The sequence below is a fragment of the Macaca thibetana genome, chromosome 1, assembly GCF_024542745.1.
Source record: "Macaca thibetana thibetana isolate TM-01 chromosome 1, ASM2454274v1, whole genome shotgun sequence".
Taxonomy (NCBI): Eukaryota; Metazoa; Chordata; class Mammalia; order Primates; family Cercopithecidae; genus Macaca; species Macaca thibetana.
In genome coordinates, this window is record NC_065578.1 from 100,112,437 (window position 1) to 100,130,653 (window position 18,217).

Genomic DNA, 18,217 nt, shown 5'->3' on the forward strand with positions numbered 1-18,217 from the left:
TGGTTATTAGTCCCTTTAATTTTTTCAGGTGGTTCCTTTCTCACCTCAGGTAGTTTACTCATACACATGTACTGATCAGTACTGTGATGAATACTCAATAGTGTCCCTCTTCAGACATCTAGGTCCTTTCTTTGGACAGAGCTCTCTCCTCTGGTACTCCGCTATAGGAACTCTAACCACCCTGCTCTCCCAGCGCTCTTACCTCTGTCTAGGAAATTTTCTGAGCTCTGCTTGGATTCCCTTTCCCTGTACCAAGGCCTGAAAACTCTTTCAACTCAGCAGCTGGGGCAATCTCAGGGTTTACCAGGTTTGTTTCCCATATATTAGGGATCACTGTCACTCATTATCTGATTCCAATGTCCTGAAAACCATTGTTTCATATATATTTTTTTTTCCAGATTTTGGTTTCAAGACAGGAAGGTAAATCTGGCCCTTGTTACTTCAACTTGGTTAGAAATAGAAGTCCCAGTGACTCAAACTTTCTAAAAGAATAAATATTTATACTTCCAACAGATGGAATGCAGTAGAAATGAGACTCTTGAGAGTTAATTATCCATGGGGTTCATTGCATTTCAGTATGTCTTTCAAGCAGAGAAACTGAACACCTTTGCTTTGGACTATGTTTTGAAGAACATTTGTATAACCAATGACTTAAAAGATACAATAGTGTTTCGCTCTGTAACAAAGGGTAGGCTTGCTTAAAGTTTGGAAAATATAGTGTCTCTCTCCAGAGCAAAGGACAAACATGCTTACCATCTAGTATCATATATTTAGGCTTCCTAAACTCGATGCTCCCCTCCTGTAATGCAACCCAGGGTGTAGGAAGTTATCACTTGGTCCTCTTTGCATCACCCTGTCAGAATTAGGGCTCAAGGAATTGGTGGAATAAAATACTTATTTCTCTTCTATGGCTATTTCTGTGAATCATAAACTATCTTTTGTCTCTGACCCAGGAACCTTGAGTTTTCTACTAACATCGATGAACCTGTGACAGGCTAACATATTAGCTTGCAAATAGGGTAAAATCTCATATCCTTTAGAGTTATTAACAGTCAAGACAGAATAAGATAGATTAAAAAGCAATACAATGTATGCCTGGCTTTCTGCCTTGAAGCAGTACTAAGCCAGTATGTTACACATTTGGCTAGCTTAAAGTTGCTGGGTTGTAGAGACCCTATGGAGAGTACATTTGGGATACTTAGGGAGCCCTGGCTCTTCCAATCACCAGCTGATGGAGTCTTCTCAGTCCATGAGGAAATGGGCTTTCAGTTCATTCTAAACACAAGCCTTTGAGCCACACTGCTAAGGGGAGCAGAGATGAGTCATCCTCTTAACCCTGCCTCATTTGCATATTAGTTGGCAAAATAAATGCTGTGGTTGTTTCAAGCCACTACGTTTTAGGGTGATTTATTATGCAGTCCTAGATACCTGAAACACCACGTATTTAATAGCATCCTCTGGATTTCTTGCTCTTCTTGGTAGAGCACTTTCTCCAAGAAGTTTTTGAAGAGATTCTTGTAAAGCCAACTTCTGAGACATTTTACACCTAAAATGCATTTATTTTTCTATCACATTTAAATTATAGCTTAGTTGGCAGTAAAATATCTTTTCCTTCAAATCAATATCTCTTGTTTTCTTGTGTCCAGGTTGCTGTTGTAAAATTTGATGTTGGTTTAATACCTGTTTCTTTAGAGGTGATCTGCAGTTTATCCTGATAACATTAAATGCTTTTTTTTTTGCATTTTAGTTTTAAAAATATTTTATCATAGGATATATAAGTAAAGGATTTTTCTTATATGTACCATTTTGCACTTTATGAGCCTGTTAATTCCAAGGTCGTACATCTTTTTCTAATTCTTGGAACTTCTTGGTCTTTTATTCCATCAAAATTTTCTTTACTTTGTATTTTTTATTGTGACTCCCATGTGAATGTTTTTCTTCTGATTTTATCCTTCACATCTCTTACATTTTACATTTCCACAACTTTATCTTTCTGGTGCCTTCACAGAGAGATTTTACTCTCATCTTCCAGCTCACTAATTGTTCTTTAGCTATTAATCTATTCTTCTGTCATAGAACGTACTGGGTTCTTTATTTCAAATTTTATGTTTCCACTACAGTATTGCTACTTGGTTATGCATGGAATTGCTTGTTCTCCCTTTATGTCACCAATATCTCCCTCATCTTTTTGATGATTATAAATCTCAGGGTTTACTAAGTTTGTTTTCCATATCTCAGTAGGCACTGCCACTCATTGTCTGATTCCAATGTCTTGAAAATCATTGTTCATTATATTTTGCCTAGTTTTCATCATTTTAAATCACTTTCTCTCTGGTTTATTAGGCCAGATTTTCCAGGTATAGCTTTTCCAGTTTGTTTTTTAATGTTGGTATGGAAGTCAGATGTCTTATTAGTTTGTCTATGAGCTCATATTCACCTGCATGTATCGGTTAAATTCCAGGCTATAACTGTGACCTTTTTGGTAAGTTTAAGGAATAGGAGTAGGGTGGGGAAGTCAGCACAAGAGGGGAATTGAGATGTTTCTATTACTTCTTTGCTCTCCCTCTTTCCCCAAAAACAGTTTATCTTGCTCTCTAGCAAATGTTGTCCTGCCTTCCTCTAGGGGACTGCTCTCTCTAAAAGCTTTTTCTTTTGCTTAGTGAAATGTTAGATCTCTGTATCAGTTTAAGAAGAATCACTAGAAGAAAAATCCATCTATTTCTTTATATTAAGAGATTTGTTAGGGGATTCAAACCTACATGTTGAATGAGCTGGTTAAATACCCTCTGTAGGGCAGCTGTGTTCATGACTGATGCCAGAGTTTGAAGTTTGCAGGGAAGGCACTCAGAAAGGAAAAATGGATGTAAAGTTAGGGAGAGTGAGTACAAACTAGACCACACGAGCATGAGTTGTAACCCACAGGGATGGACTAGAACTCACACCAGTTCTCACTGCCTTCAACCTCGAAGTAGGAAGAAGCTGAAACCCTTCATCATGGAGCTAAATGCATTTGGTCCATAAGTCAGAAAAGGTGAAGGAGCTTTTGCATCTCCATGAAATAAGTCAGCAAAATGACAATGTGCATGAGTTTCAGAAGTTCCTGGTTGTCATGCCCTATGTTACTGGGGATAAAATACACACACACATACACAGAACAAAAAGAAACCAATCTGGGCCGGGCACGGTGTCTCATGCCTTTAATCCCCGCACTTCGGGAGGCTGAGGCAGACGGATCATGAGGTCAGGAGTTTGAGACCAGCCTAGCCAACATGGTGAAGCCCTGTCTCTACTAAAAATAAAAAAATTAGCTGGGTATAGTGGTGCATGCCTGTAATCCCAGCTACTCAGGAGGCTGAGGCAGGAGAATTGCATGAATCCAGGAGGCAAAGGTTGCAGTGAGCCGAGATCATGCCACTGCACTCCAGCCTGGGTGACAGAGCGAGACTCTGTCTCAAAAAACAAACAAACGAACAAACAAACAAACAAACAAACCTGAGTGCTGCTTCACTTTCACTTTCCAATATTGCACAAAAAAATCTGTAACCATAACTGGAAATACAAGGAAAGGAATTCTTGGAAATTTAGTTCAGCCTAGCCAAGTTGACATATTGCAAAGCCACCACAATCTCAGCATATAAAAGGAGAGGAGGGGGAAGGGGAAGAAGGAACTCTTAGGGGGCTGCTGTTCTGCCTGTATCTGTTGTTACCTGCTTATCCCCCAGCTGTGTTCTGGCACTAGGAGCATGTTGTTATCCTGTTGCTTCTGGACAGCACTGCTTTGGTCTGGTTTTTCTGCCCTGCCGTGGCAACATGGCAACTAGGGAAAGCTCTTCTAATGCAATAAAGAGGAAAAGAAAGTAACTCCAAATTTCTTCCTCTGCTTATTTCTCAGCCATATTTTCCAGCTTTCTTTAACCTTTTATTGGTGCTTTCCCACTCTTACTCTACCCCAGTCATCTCCATTAGCTGCCACACAACCGCCTTTCAACTGGGCCCTCTAATTCTTATGCTGATGTTTCGGCTCCATCTTCTTCGCCATCATGTGTGCGGTGACATTAAGGTTGGTGGGAGAAAGCTAGCAGCCCACATACTTGCTATCATGGCAGTTGTAATAACATTGTAGACGTAGATTTTGTATTTCATTGTAAGAAATTATTAAAGTGATATAAAGAAAATAATAAAAGAAATGAATGACATTTTCGATTATGTCGCTTTGCTTTTCTGGAGATTTGTTTGGCACAGTTCTTTTCTGACAAATCTGTCTGAGGGGTAAGGGTCAAGTAAGATTATACTTTGAAACACAGGATTCTGAAGAATTGTTTATTTTTGGCCCATATACCAGAATAGGAATGCATTTAGGAAAAGTTGGTTGTCTCAATTGTTTCTAAAGGTTAGAAGGGAAGGCTATACCATGACTAACAGCTGCTCTTATTATTTTGGAATGTAATTTATCTGCCCATTTCTTCCTTTGACTCTATAAATTGCAGCAATATTTCCTTAGAAACTCAAAGGAAAAAACATCCTTCTTGTAATGCTGACTTGTGCCTGGTTAGAGCAACTGGTAGCATGCAGCCTGGCCAACACTTTTCTGTGTGTCTCTGAGATAAATATTCTAGGGCCCTGCAATACAGCAATACTAAGACACAGGAAATCCCGGCAAATGATATAGACTAAATTTTATTCTTATTTGGACACCACAGTAGAACTTAAACTCCTATAAATAACTGCAGTTCAGTCACTAATTCAGTATACAAGAAATAATGATGTTTTAAAATAATTTATTTTTTCAGCACCTGACAATTCAGTATGTGGATCCTTCTTGGAAGTAACAGAGCACGCTGGCCAAAGAATTACTGCAAAAATGCTCCTAAATCAAATAAACGAGGAAAAGAACAGGAGCTGATAATGCTGTTTTTTGTTAATGCTCTTATTGTAAACTACTTTTTGGAAGATAAACCTCTTGTGGGAAGGCCAGGTACTATACTCCTTCATTGCCTTAGATGATCCAAGAGACTGAGTAATCAAGATGGAGCAAAGAACAAGAAGAGTGTCTGCAACACTTTAAACTTCACAAAGAAGGTACCAGGCAGAAGGGGACAATTGCAGTGACTGATTTTCCTGACAAAATGACAGTGTCTTGACAATGGCTATGACGTCTTGATGACCCTTAACATCTCATAGAACAAAGAAGTCAGTAGAGCAAGGTGAAAATATTAAAGGGGGAATACACGAAACACAAAAGAAAGATGACAGGGTGACAAGTTAAACATAATCCATGGAATAAGAAACGTCAGAAGCCTCCTCCACAGTACACCTACAAACACCTGCCCTTTTGTTAATAGCTAAAAGAGGGCCTCTCACTGTAACTCCTTAACTTCCTTGGTGGAGGGAAATCAGATGGCTAGAAAGTGTGATGGTGCCTGGTGTGAAAGACTCAACTGGGCAATACATCCAGCAAGCTGCATTTCACCTTCATCAGTCTTTTATTTGTACCCCCTTAATCCTGGTTATTGAAGTCTTCCGACTCTACCTCATCTCTCCTTTTATTGTCCCACTCATAAAATCTGATAGGAGTTAATAGATTAGACATATTTACTGATTAGGGCAGACATATTCCTCATATGTACTGAGGAAGAGCGATAGGGGGATCACCTTGGCATGAAACCCTCTAATGGGAGCCAATTTTCAAGAAGATAAGAAAATAATCAGCCACTTGTGATCTTCTTTGTTTAATTATATGAGACCCTATCCAAATTTTCAATCCACCGTCACTGACCTCTGAGGATCTTTGATGCCTTTGACCTGGCTCCAGTGGAGTACCCTCCATTCTTCCAAATAGTCCACCCATTTGCCTTGGCCTTAAATTCCACCATGAAGGGGGAGTCTTTTATTTTAAGCATTTCTTTTAATCTAATAATAAAAGAGTAAATAAGATAATGGGATTCAAAATAACATAATGCAAATTAATTATTCATGTCAGTTTCTCTACTAGAAGAAATACAATAGTTGATTAAGGATCAGAGGAAGGCAAATCCTTCAATGATGCACTGAAAGAAAGAGCTGAAGAATTTGGAGCAAGAGGCAACAATTATCTTAACAAATATTTTTTTATATTATAATTCTTTTTCCCTCTGGACATGAGGTACAGATAATTGAGTTCATGATTCAATTCATGGGTCATTATCATCACTGGCCACAGCAAGACTTTATTTTTTAAAATTTTTTCCATTTTACTTCCATTCCTCATTCCCATTCCACTTTCCCACAGGTAACCCTTCTAATGTATTAAATGTACACCTTTTGTTTGCATGGGTTCTTCCAAAATGCATATTTGTGTGTACATCAAATTTACATAAATAATATCACATCATAAAATTCAATCCATTTTAGGTTTTACTTTCCTCTGGACCATATTTTAAGAACCATTCATGTTGCTGTGTGTGCTTATAATCCCTTGCCTCTAACCACTACACAATGTATGCATTTTACCTACATACTCTCCTAGTGATGTTGACCAATATTACCTCTAGTTATCGCACCCCAAATAATGCTGAAACCAATATACATGTACATGACCCTTAAGGAACTGTGTGAGAATCACTTTGAACTCTATATGCAAGAGCAAAATTGCTGGTAATAAGGTTAAAATACACTTAAACTATTCTAGGTTTTGTTCCACTTTTTCTTATAGGTGAAATATATGTGAGGCTGGCATTATTATTATTATCACATTTTGCAAGTGAATGAACGTAAGGGTCACACATTAAGTGAGATACCTACAGTCACTCAGTGAATACAGAGTGGATCCTAGGTATATACTTTACTTTTCTGACTACAGAATTCTTCACTGTTCTTTGTATCACGTCACATTGTATCCACAAACTTATCTTACCCTGAAATTGAAAAATATTGAGATTAGATTAATTGCATTGTATTTCCCGGGGGCTAACATTCACCTTTGGAAATATGGTGTAAGTAGCTACTTACAGAGCTAAGCGAATGATGTGGGAGATGCAAGTTCCCTGTTGGCTGACAGCAACTCTGGTGGCCTCATTTAACTGTTTTCTGGTGAACTAGAAATAGTACCTCTGCATTGAAATCAAGGACAAGCAAATGCCTGCAACCTATTGGCACATGTCATAGAGGTAAATTTCCAAGATGACTGGCTCCTGCAGGTCCACTACAGCAAGGGCAATAAAGCTTTTTAATTCATATCTCTTGTATGTCTGACATATGGAGGCCTGAAAAAATGACTATGGGCTTGTGAAAGGGGAGAGAGACTAGGTTTAAATCTGCTGGGAAAAGAAAATGAGGTAAAGGCACTTTATGATGATTCCTCAAAAATATTTGAGAAACACTCAATGATAACCAATATGAGTACTAAAACAATCATATTTTGTAGTTCACACAATCATCATATAAGCTTTGTTTTGTTTGTTTTTAATGTATTCCAGATAAGACCCCTACATTCTTCTGATACTGTCACACAGCAGCCTCAGGGCCACATTGTGATAGCTCTCTTATCACCACAAGGTTCTTGGTCCTTGAGAAAACCTGATACAGTCATTCCAGACATTCTCATGCAGACATTTCTGTCTTTTACAAGAGCCTTGAATTTTGATGCTGAATCAAAGAATTTGCTTACAAAGGAGAATGTGTCCTGTTAATTAGGATGGAAACTACTTTTATAAAGAGCAATGATTGATCTTAACTTAGGAAAAGGGAGAAGAAAACCCTTCTTAAAGTACATGTGTTTGGGAAGTGGGAGATTTTCAAAACTGTAAGCTTTTACCTATAAAAGATGCTGATCCCTTCCCCCATTGATTTTTGATACATCCGCCCTCCACTTCATCCTGTGACTTTCAGGACAATCAGCCTTACAGACAATGGCAATCTCACCAGCTACTTGAGCAAATGTCTTTACAGATTTTGTAAAACAAGTATTAGGAAACTGACTTAACTGAGAGGACAGATTAGGATTTTAGAAAAAAAAAATTCTTGTAAGTTCCCTCAATTGCCGTGATATTTTTATTTTTCAAAAAGTAGGAGAGTATATTAGTTTACTGGAAAAACAGTGAGCTAATTGTAGGCCAGAGGCCTGGGCTAAAGCTGCAACAGCTTCACATATTTGGGAACATGATAACTACCCTGGGTTTAGATGGACTAGACAAAGGCCAAGATATTGCCCAGTTCAGAAACTATTAGCCTATTAAACCTAGAGGAAATAAACAAACTACGATGAGACCCTAGAATATGACACCCCGATTGCCCTCATTTTCTAATTCTTTGGATCAAGAACATTTCCAAAAGGCAGCACACTATTATTCACCAGAAGTTATTGACGATAGTACTCACACCTGATTACCACTCTGTGGTTGAAATTACAAGACGGTGATTTTTCAGATCCCTTCCTACACAAACATCTCAATTACAGCCTTGGACTTTTACCCAGCAGACTTCACGATAGTCTTTCTGGATTCACTGTTTGGAAGATGAGTTACATGGTGCAATCATTTCTCAGCTTTTGTCCAGTTTGCTAATCTGTAAAAAAGGTGCAGTGGTTATTCTTTGAAAACACTTGAGAGCAGCACTGAGAAGAAAACCAAATGACTAGACTCCGTCATTTCTCCTGCAGAATCTCAAGAGACATGGAAAATTTCAGGCTGTGTGGTACCTGCTGACTTGTGAAGATCATTGTCATCTCAAACAAAGATAACCTCAGCCCTGGGATGGAGAAGACAATAGAACCCCCTGAATGGTAGATGTCTGAATCTGTCAAATGAGGAAATCTTTTAAGTTAAACTGTCTACTTTACATGTTAACATTCAGCACTTCTTATTTATTTTTTTTCCTTTGGGATTTTAAAAAGCCTGCCTGGGGAAACTTTAGAAAATATTTGTAATGTCCATAAATACAACGCAATACTTCTGTTACAATTTCCTTTTTGAGCATTTTAATCACTTAGTATTTATCCTATTTATCCTGGCACAAAGGCTTCAAAAACAGGATATTTTCCTTAAGTCCCATTTTAACTGTAATGTGGCAAATTGCAAGCAAGCTTTTAGAATTTTTTATATGGAAATCTTGGAATTTCCACAGCTTATGTTCTGAGCCAACAAAAATATACGGAGATAGAAAGCAGGGAATTTTTGAATCTAGTTGGCTTACTTCACAACATTACTTTTTTTGCAGATATATTTGCTTAACAGGGCAATGAATTTTAAGTATGATTTGGGAATGGAAACTTGGTTTTTATAAATTCAGAGGAAAAACTGGTAAAAATAGTCTACATTGATGATACCATATCAAAGGAAATAACGATGCCTAAGTTAAGTACAAAGCTTTCCTGGACAACCACCAGTACAGGAAGACTCAAAAAGGTCTGGGGTTGAGCTGAGTTGAGACTGTTTTGAAAGTAGTCAGTGTGCTAGAATGGAAAGAACACTCGACATAGAATCAGGAAACTTAACTTCTAGTCCTAGTGTTCTTATTACCTAGCTGTGTGCCTTCAAGTAGGTCAATTAACCTTTCTGACCCTCAGTTTCCTCATCCTTTTAATGACGACTAAAAAAAATACTCACCTGGTGTATTTCGTAGGATTGTTAAAAGGCTCACATAAGATAAACTATATTACATAATTTTTAAAATTATGAAGCACATTACTAATGTGAGATATCTTTATAACATCTTTCTATAATTCAGTTAATCTTTGAACACCCAATGTTTAAATTGGATATAATGGCAAGATTAACTGGGACATTTTTCTTTGTCAGGACATGGTGTTTATATCATAACAATTTGTTTGTACCCTAATAAGTCTATCTTACTGGCTTTTTGGAGCAGGTTCTGCTATAGGATGTAAGAGGAGCTTACTGAGTTCCTATTATTTCTGTTAAGACTACCCCCCGCCTTCTTCTGCTCTTCTTCCAAAGCTCAGTGAGCTCCTGGAAAGATCACCCCTCCACCGCTGGTCTTACCACTGCAAATTGCCTATGAATTTGCCTATGAAGCCATACCCAGAAGATGGCGATCTGGTCTCAGATCATTCTCTAACAGATGATCAGGACTAATCCCATCTTTCTTCACATCTCTCTCAATAAGTCTAAACTTCTGGACTCATTATCAATATATCTCTATATATTCCTTATTCTGAGCTAATCCTGTGTCTCTCAAGACTTTCATTGTGCCCTCTAGAATCATCTGCAAAATCCCTGGTACTGTCTACCTTCATTAAGCCCTTATCTTTTTATCCTAATGGAAGGCTGGATTGGTAAATAACCTTGTATCTGAGACTTGTCAAATGGTGACCCTACATGCCACAGAGCTTGAAAGTCAGATTAGAATCCTTCTTGTGGCCACTTCCAAAACATTTTCCCGCTCCACGCTGTCCAAATCTTATCTCCGTTAGCCTCCTGGTATCTTCTGGTGACACTACATCATTCTTTAATGACTATTTATTTCACATCATCCATATTCTTTATTGTAGGCTCCTAACAACACCCCCCCCTCTTTCTTTTAATAGACTGAGGAGGGGGAGGGAGGTTCTGAAAGAGGCTTGTCATCTTCTTGTTCAACTCAAGAGGCTAGAGCCTGCAGCCAACAGCAGAGAGTCTGTCTAAAGCATAAAAAAGCAAATAGCAATGACCTGAAGACATGAAATAAGATTTCCATGAAGCTCCTGTTAAGAACAGGTGTTTTGTTAGAAGACCTGTGTTAGTTTTCTTGGAGTCATAATACCTGGATTCACAGATATTTGGCCAATTTGTCGATGGTTCTTCAGGTACTCATTATTAGCCCAGAAATCGTACTGATGCAAGGGAAGGACTTTAGTGACCATCTAGCCTGCCTTCTTCTGCTTTGCAGGTGAGAAAACTTAGACCCTAAAAGTAAAGAGTTTTACCTCAGATTACCCTTTTATTTACAGAATAGAGATAAGAACCTAGGTTTCTTTACTTCTGACTACTTCTGTTTTCTTTTTTTTGAGACAGAGCCTTACTCTGTCACTCAGGCTGGAGTGCAGTGGCATGAATTCAGCTCACTGCACCCTCCGCCTCTCAGGTTCAAGTGATTCTCGTGACTCAGTCACCTGACTAACTGGTACTACAGGTGCACACCACCATGCTCAGCTAATTGTGTGTGTGTCTGTTTGTCTGTGTGTATATTAGAGACAGGGTTTCACCAGGCTGGTCTTGAACTCCTGATCTCAAGTGACCTGCCTGCTTCAGCCTCCCAAAGTACTAGGATTACAGGCATGAGCCACCGTGTCCGGCCTACTTCTGCTTTCTGAAAGGTACCCTACAAATGTCAAAATGTCTTAAACAGTTTAATAGTACAATGCTGACCTACAATTCTTGAAAGGCTTCCAGGTTCCAAAAGGAAATCTTATGTGTTGCTTATGAAAATTGTAACTTTAATTTAACATATAACTAAAAAATAATCATGTTTGTGTTATAGTCAGATGGGAAAAGTATTTATTTGTTTGACATACCAAACTCTGAGCATTGTACATTATGAAATAATTCCCAAATTACATGAGTCATTTATAAATGAATATAATACATTTGTTTAGAGTAATTTTCTATCGTGTTATTTGCTCCTTTTCTTCCTCATGTATTTACTTGTTCCTTATCTACGAAAAGCTCGTGAAATGTCCAAGTCTTCTCTCAAAAATGTAAACAGATGTTTTGCAATCCTTTTAGAATGGGAGGGGCCTGAATACTTTTTACCTCCTCAGCTTTTTTGTGTTGCAAATGAGTTACAGAGTTGAATCCATTTCGGGCTAGGAAGTATGGTAGGATGGACGTATAGGGCTGTTTTCCAAGGATTTTCCACTTAGACTAACTGAAGGCAGCCACAAGAACATGAAGAGGAGGAATATTTTGGTACTCGGGGGCTCTGTATTAGTCCATCTTCACACCTCTATGAAGAAATACCTGAAACTGGGTAATTTGTAAAGAAAAGAGGTTTAATTGACTCACAGTTCTGCAGGGCTGGGGAGACCTCAGGAAACTTATAATCATGGCAGAAGGGGAAGCAAACATGTCCTTCTTCACATCATGGCAGGAAGGAGAAGTGCAGAGTGAAGGGGGTAAAAGCTCCTTATAAAACCATCAGATCTTGTAAGAACTCAGTATAATGAGAACAATGGGACCGCCCCCATGATCTAATCACCTCCCACAAGTTCCCTCCCCCAACACGTGGGGAGTACAATTACGATTACAATTTAAGACGAGATTTGGGTGGGGACACAGAGCCAGATCATATCAGGCTCCATTAATATTCCTTCTAAGCACCAACAAGGGGCACAGGGAATTCCCTTTTTGGAGTTACCGTCTTAGTCAGGGCCCTAGAGTGAATTTGGACAAGGTGTTTCCATATTATCTACTCATCCCTTTCCTTCTTGGACCCCTACAGCAGATTCTGAACGCTCATCGTAAGATGTCCCAGTATTTAATATTCAGAAATGGCCCTGAAAGTTGTGATAAGAAGCTTATAGTCATCAAGTTGAGGAGAAGTGGATGCAGTCTCCTGGGTCATTGTCATATTCAAAGTGTCAGATTGGAATAAGACCTCATGGGCATCTGGGTTCTCTAAGTGACAGCATTAATACTTGAAGGGAAGGTGCATCTCTCCCACAAACACTGAGGTGACTTGGCATAGTGCACCAAGTAGAGAAGTGAGAATGAGACGAGCTGGGTAAAGATCCAATTCTTGCTACTATCTGCGTGAGCTTGCTTAAGTAACCACATTTCTCTGGGCCTCTGTGTCCTGATCAACACTGTGAAGATAAAAACACCCACATTACCTCTCACATAGGGTTGCTGTGAGGTTCACAGGCCATAATCCTGAGGCACTTTGTGAGAGGTGAAGCCAGCTGGGCTCCCGGATGTGGTGGGGACTTGGAGAACTTTTCTGTCTAACTAAAGGATTGTAAACACCCCAATCAGTGCTCGGTGTCTAGGTAAAGGTTTGTAAATGCACCAATCAACACTCTGTAAAAACGCAACAATCAGTGCTCTGTGTCTAGCTAAAGGTTTGTAAATGTGCCAGTCAGCACTCTGTAAAATGGACCAATCAGCAGGACGTGGGTGGGGCCAAATAAGGGAATAAAAGCTGGTCCCCCTAGCCAGCAGCAGCAACCTGCTGGGGTCTCCTTCCAGCTGTGGATGCTTTGTTCTTTTGCTCTTTGCAATAAATCTTGCTGCTGCTTACTCTTTGGGTCCACGTTACCTTTATGAGCTGTAACACTCACCACAAAGGCCTGCAGCTTCACTCCTGAAGCCAACAAGACCACAAACCCACCGGGAGGAAAAAACAACTGCAGAGGAGCCACCTTTAAGAGCTGTAACACTCACCGCAAAGGTCTGCAGCTTCACTCCTGAAGTCAGCAAGACCATGAACCCACCAGAAAGAAGAAACTCTGGACACACCATCTTTAACAACTGTAACATTCACTGTGAGGGTCCATGGCTTCATTCTTGAAGTCAGGGAGACCAAGAATCTACTGGAAGGAACCAATTCTGGACACACTTGGACAACTCTTTAGATCAAGGGTGTCCAATCTTTTGGCTTCCCTGGGCCACATTAGAAGAAGAATTGTCTTAAGCCACACATAAAATACACTAACACTAATGATAGCTGATGAGCTTAAAAAAATTGCCAAAACATGTCAAAATATTTTTAGAAAGTTTACAAATTTGTGTTGGGCCACATTCCAGGCTGTTCTGGGCCACAGATTGACAAGCTTGCTTTAGACAAACAGTTACACAAATGTGAGGCTGGGCACGGTGGCTCATGCCTGTAATCCCAGGGCTTTGAGAGACTGATGTGGGAGGATCTCTTGGGGTGGGAGTTTGAGACCAGTCTGGGTAACATAGCAAGACTCTGTCTTTACACGCACACATAAAAATTAGCTGGGCAGGGTGGCCTGTGCCTGTAGTCCTAAAGCGTCTTAGGAGGCTGAGGTGGGAGGATTGCTAACGCCCAGAAGATCAAGGCTGCAGTGAGCCATGATCGTGCCACTGCATTCCAGCCTGGGTGACAGGGCAAGACTTTGTCTCAAAACAAAAAGCAACCAAACAAAAAACAACAGAGAAGTGTTATTAGTAACTGAAAGAAATGTACTGAATTATTGCCTCAAAAACATGTTTATTTATTTCATATAGCTTCATAGGCACTTGGGGCAGACAGAGCATCAGATCAGGTAATATGTAAAAATGAGCAAGGCTTCTCTACTTAAAGAGGTTAAATATGTCGAGAAAATAAAGCCCCAGCTGGACATAGGAAGTAATAAAACAAATACAAGGCAAAATGCTTTTTAAGAAGGCCAGAGAGAGATTTGCAAAGAGGGAAGTTCATCCCAAGCAGGAGAACTGGAATATACAAAGGCACCTCTGTCCACCTGAAATGCCAAATTTAAGCACCTGGGATAGTAAAAGCATAAATAATCAAATTCTGAATTCCATTAAATAAATTTAGACAAGGGAAGGGAGTAATAATTTTCATATTGGCAGTCTTCTTCCTATTACTATTTTATGTAATTATTTAGTGTGATATTAAAATTCAATAAATCTCTCATATCTTGTTTGTATGTTTTACTAAATAGAAGTTTTACTCTTAATAAGACAGCATTTTTTTTCAAAATTCCAAAAGATCACAATAAATTCATGGTTAAGCAAGATTCTTGCCAGATAATGATCTTTCCTGTAGTTTACTTTCCAGAAAATCTCACACTTCTATCAGCTTACTCAAATATATTTTATTTCCTGATTGCAGATAAATAAATGGCACCTATTCTGGTGACTCAGAATGGTCATTTTTCTGCAATCAGGAAATAAAGTGACACTTCTGAGTCACAAAGTTCAATTCTTCTGAGTTGAACTATGTGAAAGTTCTTTACTAATACCACACAGATCTTTTCCATTCTGATATAGGAACTGTGTCCATGTCTTCATCTGCATATTTCAGTACTAGAAAGGTGTCAGCATAATAGTCTCTCAATAAACATTCTATGAATTGAACTGAATTAGGAAATTGTGACAGATGCAGCTAATTGCCTGCCTACTCATCATCCACTCTTCCTTTTTTGTTATAAACAGAATCCTAATTTATATGGAGGCCACCATGTATTCAGCTAAAATACTTAATCTCCTACTTTTTCAATGAGACATGAGTGGAAATCACTACCTGTGACTTCTTAGAAAGTTATTTAAAAGGAGACAAACTCTGCTGACTTTGACTTCTTACACTTCACCTTTTTCCTTGCTTTGCTGACTGAAGTGCAGATGTACTGTTTGACGACAAAGCCGTCTTCGAATCATGAGAGTTTGTTACATATAAAGGATGATAAAACTGGATCTGAAATCAATCTTGGTCCTTGATGTTTCTCTCTGGTAGTTGGTCCAGACTTGAACTGTGTACCCTTAGACCTATATTTAATTAAGCCACTGTGAAAGGTTTCTGTTACATAAAGGCAAATGGAGTCATAGACAGATCCTTTGACTATGTCTAGCTTAGTGGGGAAGTAGTTGACATCACAAAATCTACTGAAATGGTCTTTCACTTTTTCTACCTCATTCTAATAATGCCCTGCAAAAAAAAATTACTCCTCTCATCTGGGTAAGAATTGCTGCCATATTCTTGCAAGCATAAAAATAAAAAATAAAAAAATAAAAGAAAGAATTGCTTCCATAGTGAGCCACAGTTAGTGTTAAAAATGTCACTTCCCTAAGATGTGTTAGGCCACCCAAGAAAAAAGGTTAAGAATTATCTCTGCTTCAGGGAGGCTCATAATAAATTGAGTAATTGGAAGTCCTGAAAGTTTTGGAGTTACTATGCATTCAGTAGTTATTAAATAAGTGGAAAGAAGTATGCCTGAAGTATCTCAGAGCTTGACTGAGATACCAACTGATGCAGCAGCATCAGAATATTATTATAATTTTGATGTGGATAATGAAGGGATTAGAAACAATGGATAGTGCTGACCCTAATAACAGAATATTAGCATTGGAGGGCATCTTAATGGCCATCCAGTTCTATGTCTCATATAAGGCAAAACTTGACTTCTACCATATTGTTCACAGATGTCATCCAACCTTTGCTTGAATACTTCCAGTGATTAATAGCTAGTGAATTCAGAAGGTGATCTATTGCATTATTGAAAAGATTTAACTGGAAAGTCCTTTTTACAATCAACTTAATATGGTTGTATCTTTTTTATTATTATTATACTTTAAGTTCTAGGTACATGTGCACAACGTGTAGGTTTGTTACATAGGTATACATGTGCCATGTTGGTTTGCACCCATCAACTTGTCATTTACATTAGATATTTCTCCTAATGCTATCCCTCCCCCAGCCTCCCACTCTTATTATTACTATATACCATTTATATGGCATTTTACTATATTTATTTTAAGAGATTTCATATGATCAGTATTGATTGATAGTCATAAAATGAAAATGATATGAATCACTTGAAATAATACTATCTGAGCATTTGTAAACCTGCTCTGAGAGGCTACATATAGTTGTACAATTCCTAGGTAGAATACCTGGACTTGAACACAAGACTGTTAGACTCTGAGTCAAGCTCTCCTTTAAATTGTTATATGTTCATTCAGTAGGGATTTACTGAGCCCGTAATATCTACTGGTTTCTATGTTAAAAGTGCTGAAGCACTAATGGTGAACAAGACATAGACATTCTTGGTTCTTCTAGAGCTAATAATCTGGTAACTGCCTACCTATGAGTTGTACTTTTAGCTTTTGGTATAGTACACAGTAACAAGTAAATTCCTTTCCCTGTGCATTAGTCATTCAGTTATCACATTGTTTCATAGGTACCTCTTCTCCAGACAAAATATGTCCTTTTCCTTCAACCGCTCCTAATAGGAGCTATTGCTTTTCTCTGGACACCCTCTATTTCGTCAGCATCTTTGTTAAGGAGTGGCACTCTGAATTAGACACCCAGGCTCCCAGTATGGTCTGGTGGATGTGTAGTGCTCAGAGACTGTGGCCTCAGAAGACTTGAAGGTTGAATTACTAGGAGTGCAACCTGGGCTCATCATAGCTATTTTGATTTCTCATGGCAATATTCATTTTTATAGTTCTTAAAATCACAAGGCCTTCTTTCTATGAACTGTGATCAAGTCAGATCTCTCCCATACTGTACTCAAACATTTGAAACATTTAAATGCTGACCTTTAATGCATTCCTATTAAATTTTACTTCATCATCTGGAATATTATTGCATACCTTGAGATCTTCTTTATCTTGCTTCTGTCATCTCTAAGGTTGTCTTTCCCAGTTTTGCATTATTAATAGGTTAGATAATCATGTGCTGTATTAGTTTGTTTTCACAGCGCTGATAAAGACATACCCAAAACCAGGAAGAAAAAGAGGTTTAATGAACTTATAGTTCCCCCTGGCTGGGGAAGCCTCACAATCATGGTGGAAGGCAAAGAGGAGCAAGTCACGTCTTACATGGATGGTGGCAGGCAATGAGAGAGAGCTTGTGCATGGGGAACTCCTCTTTTTAAAACCATCAGCTCTTGTGAGATTTATTTACTATCACGAGAACAGCATGGGAAAGACTTGCCCCCATGATTCAATTACCTCCCACAGGGTCCCTCCCACAACACATGGGAATTCAAAATGATATTTGGGTGGTGACATAGCCAAATCATATTGTGTGCTCTATGCTACCAATAAAAAGGTTAAACTGAACAAGTTCAAAGACAAAACTCAGTAATACTTTATTCAGACAGGTTAGTCTCAATCTGTTAACCTTACACTTGTAACTCTGATCATTCATTCATTCCACAAATTTTAATAAATGCCTTATTTTAAGCTAAATGCTGAGATGAAAAAATGAAACCATATGAGTTAGCAAAGTAGGAAAGATAGGCATATTAACAGGTAAATGCAGAATGATAAATGCTCCATCAATATGCACTTGTTGTAGTGAGGCCACAGAGAAGGGTGCAATCCACTCAACCTGGCAGGAGCAGGTAGGACTTCAGATGTCATCCAACTCAAAGATATAGTGAGGGACTTGATCAAACATTTGCCAAGACCACTATGAGTTAAATGAATAGGCATTTCTCCAATATTGCAAGCTTAGAATCACATCCAAACTCAGAACCGAAGTAATACAGTATAGCTTGGTCATAATGATCTCAGGAATCCTATTGGCCATTTGTCTTTGAGCCTCAAAG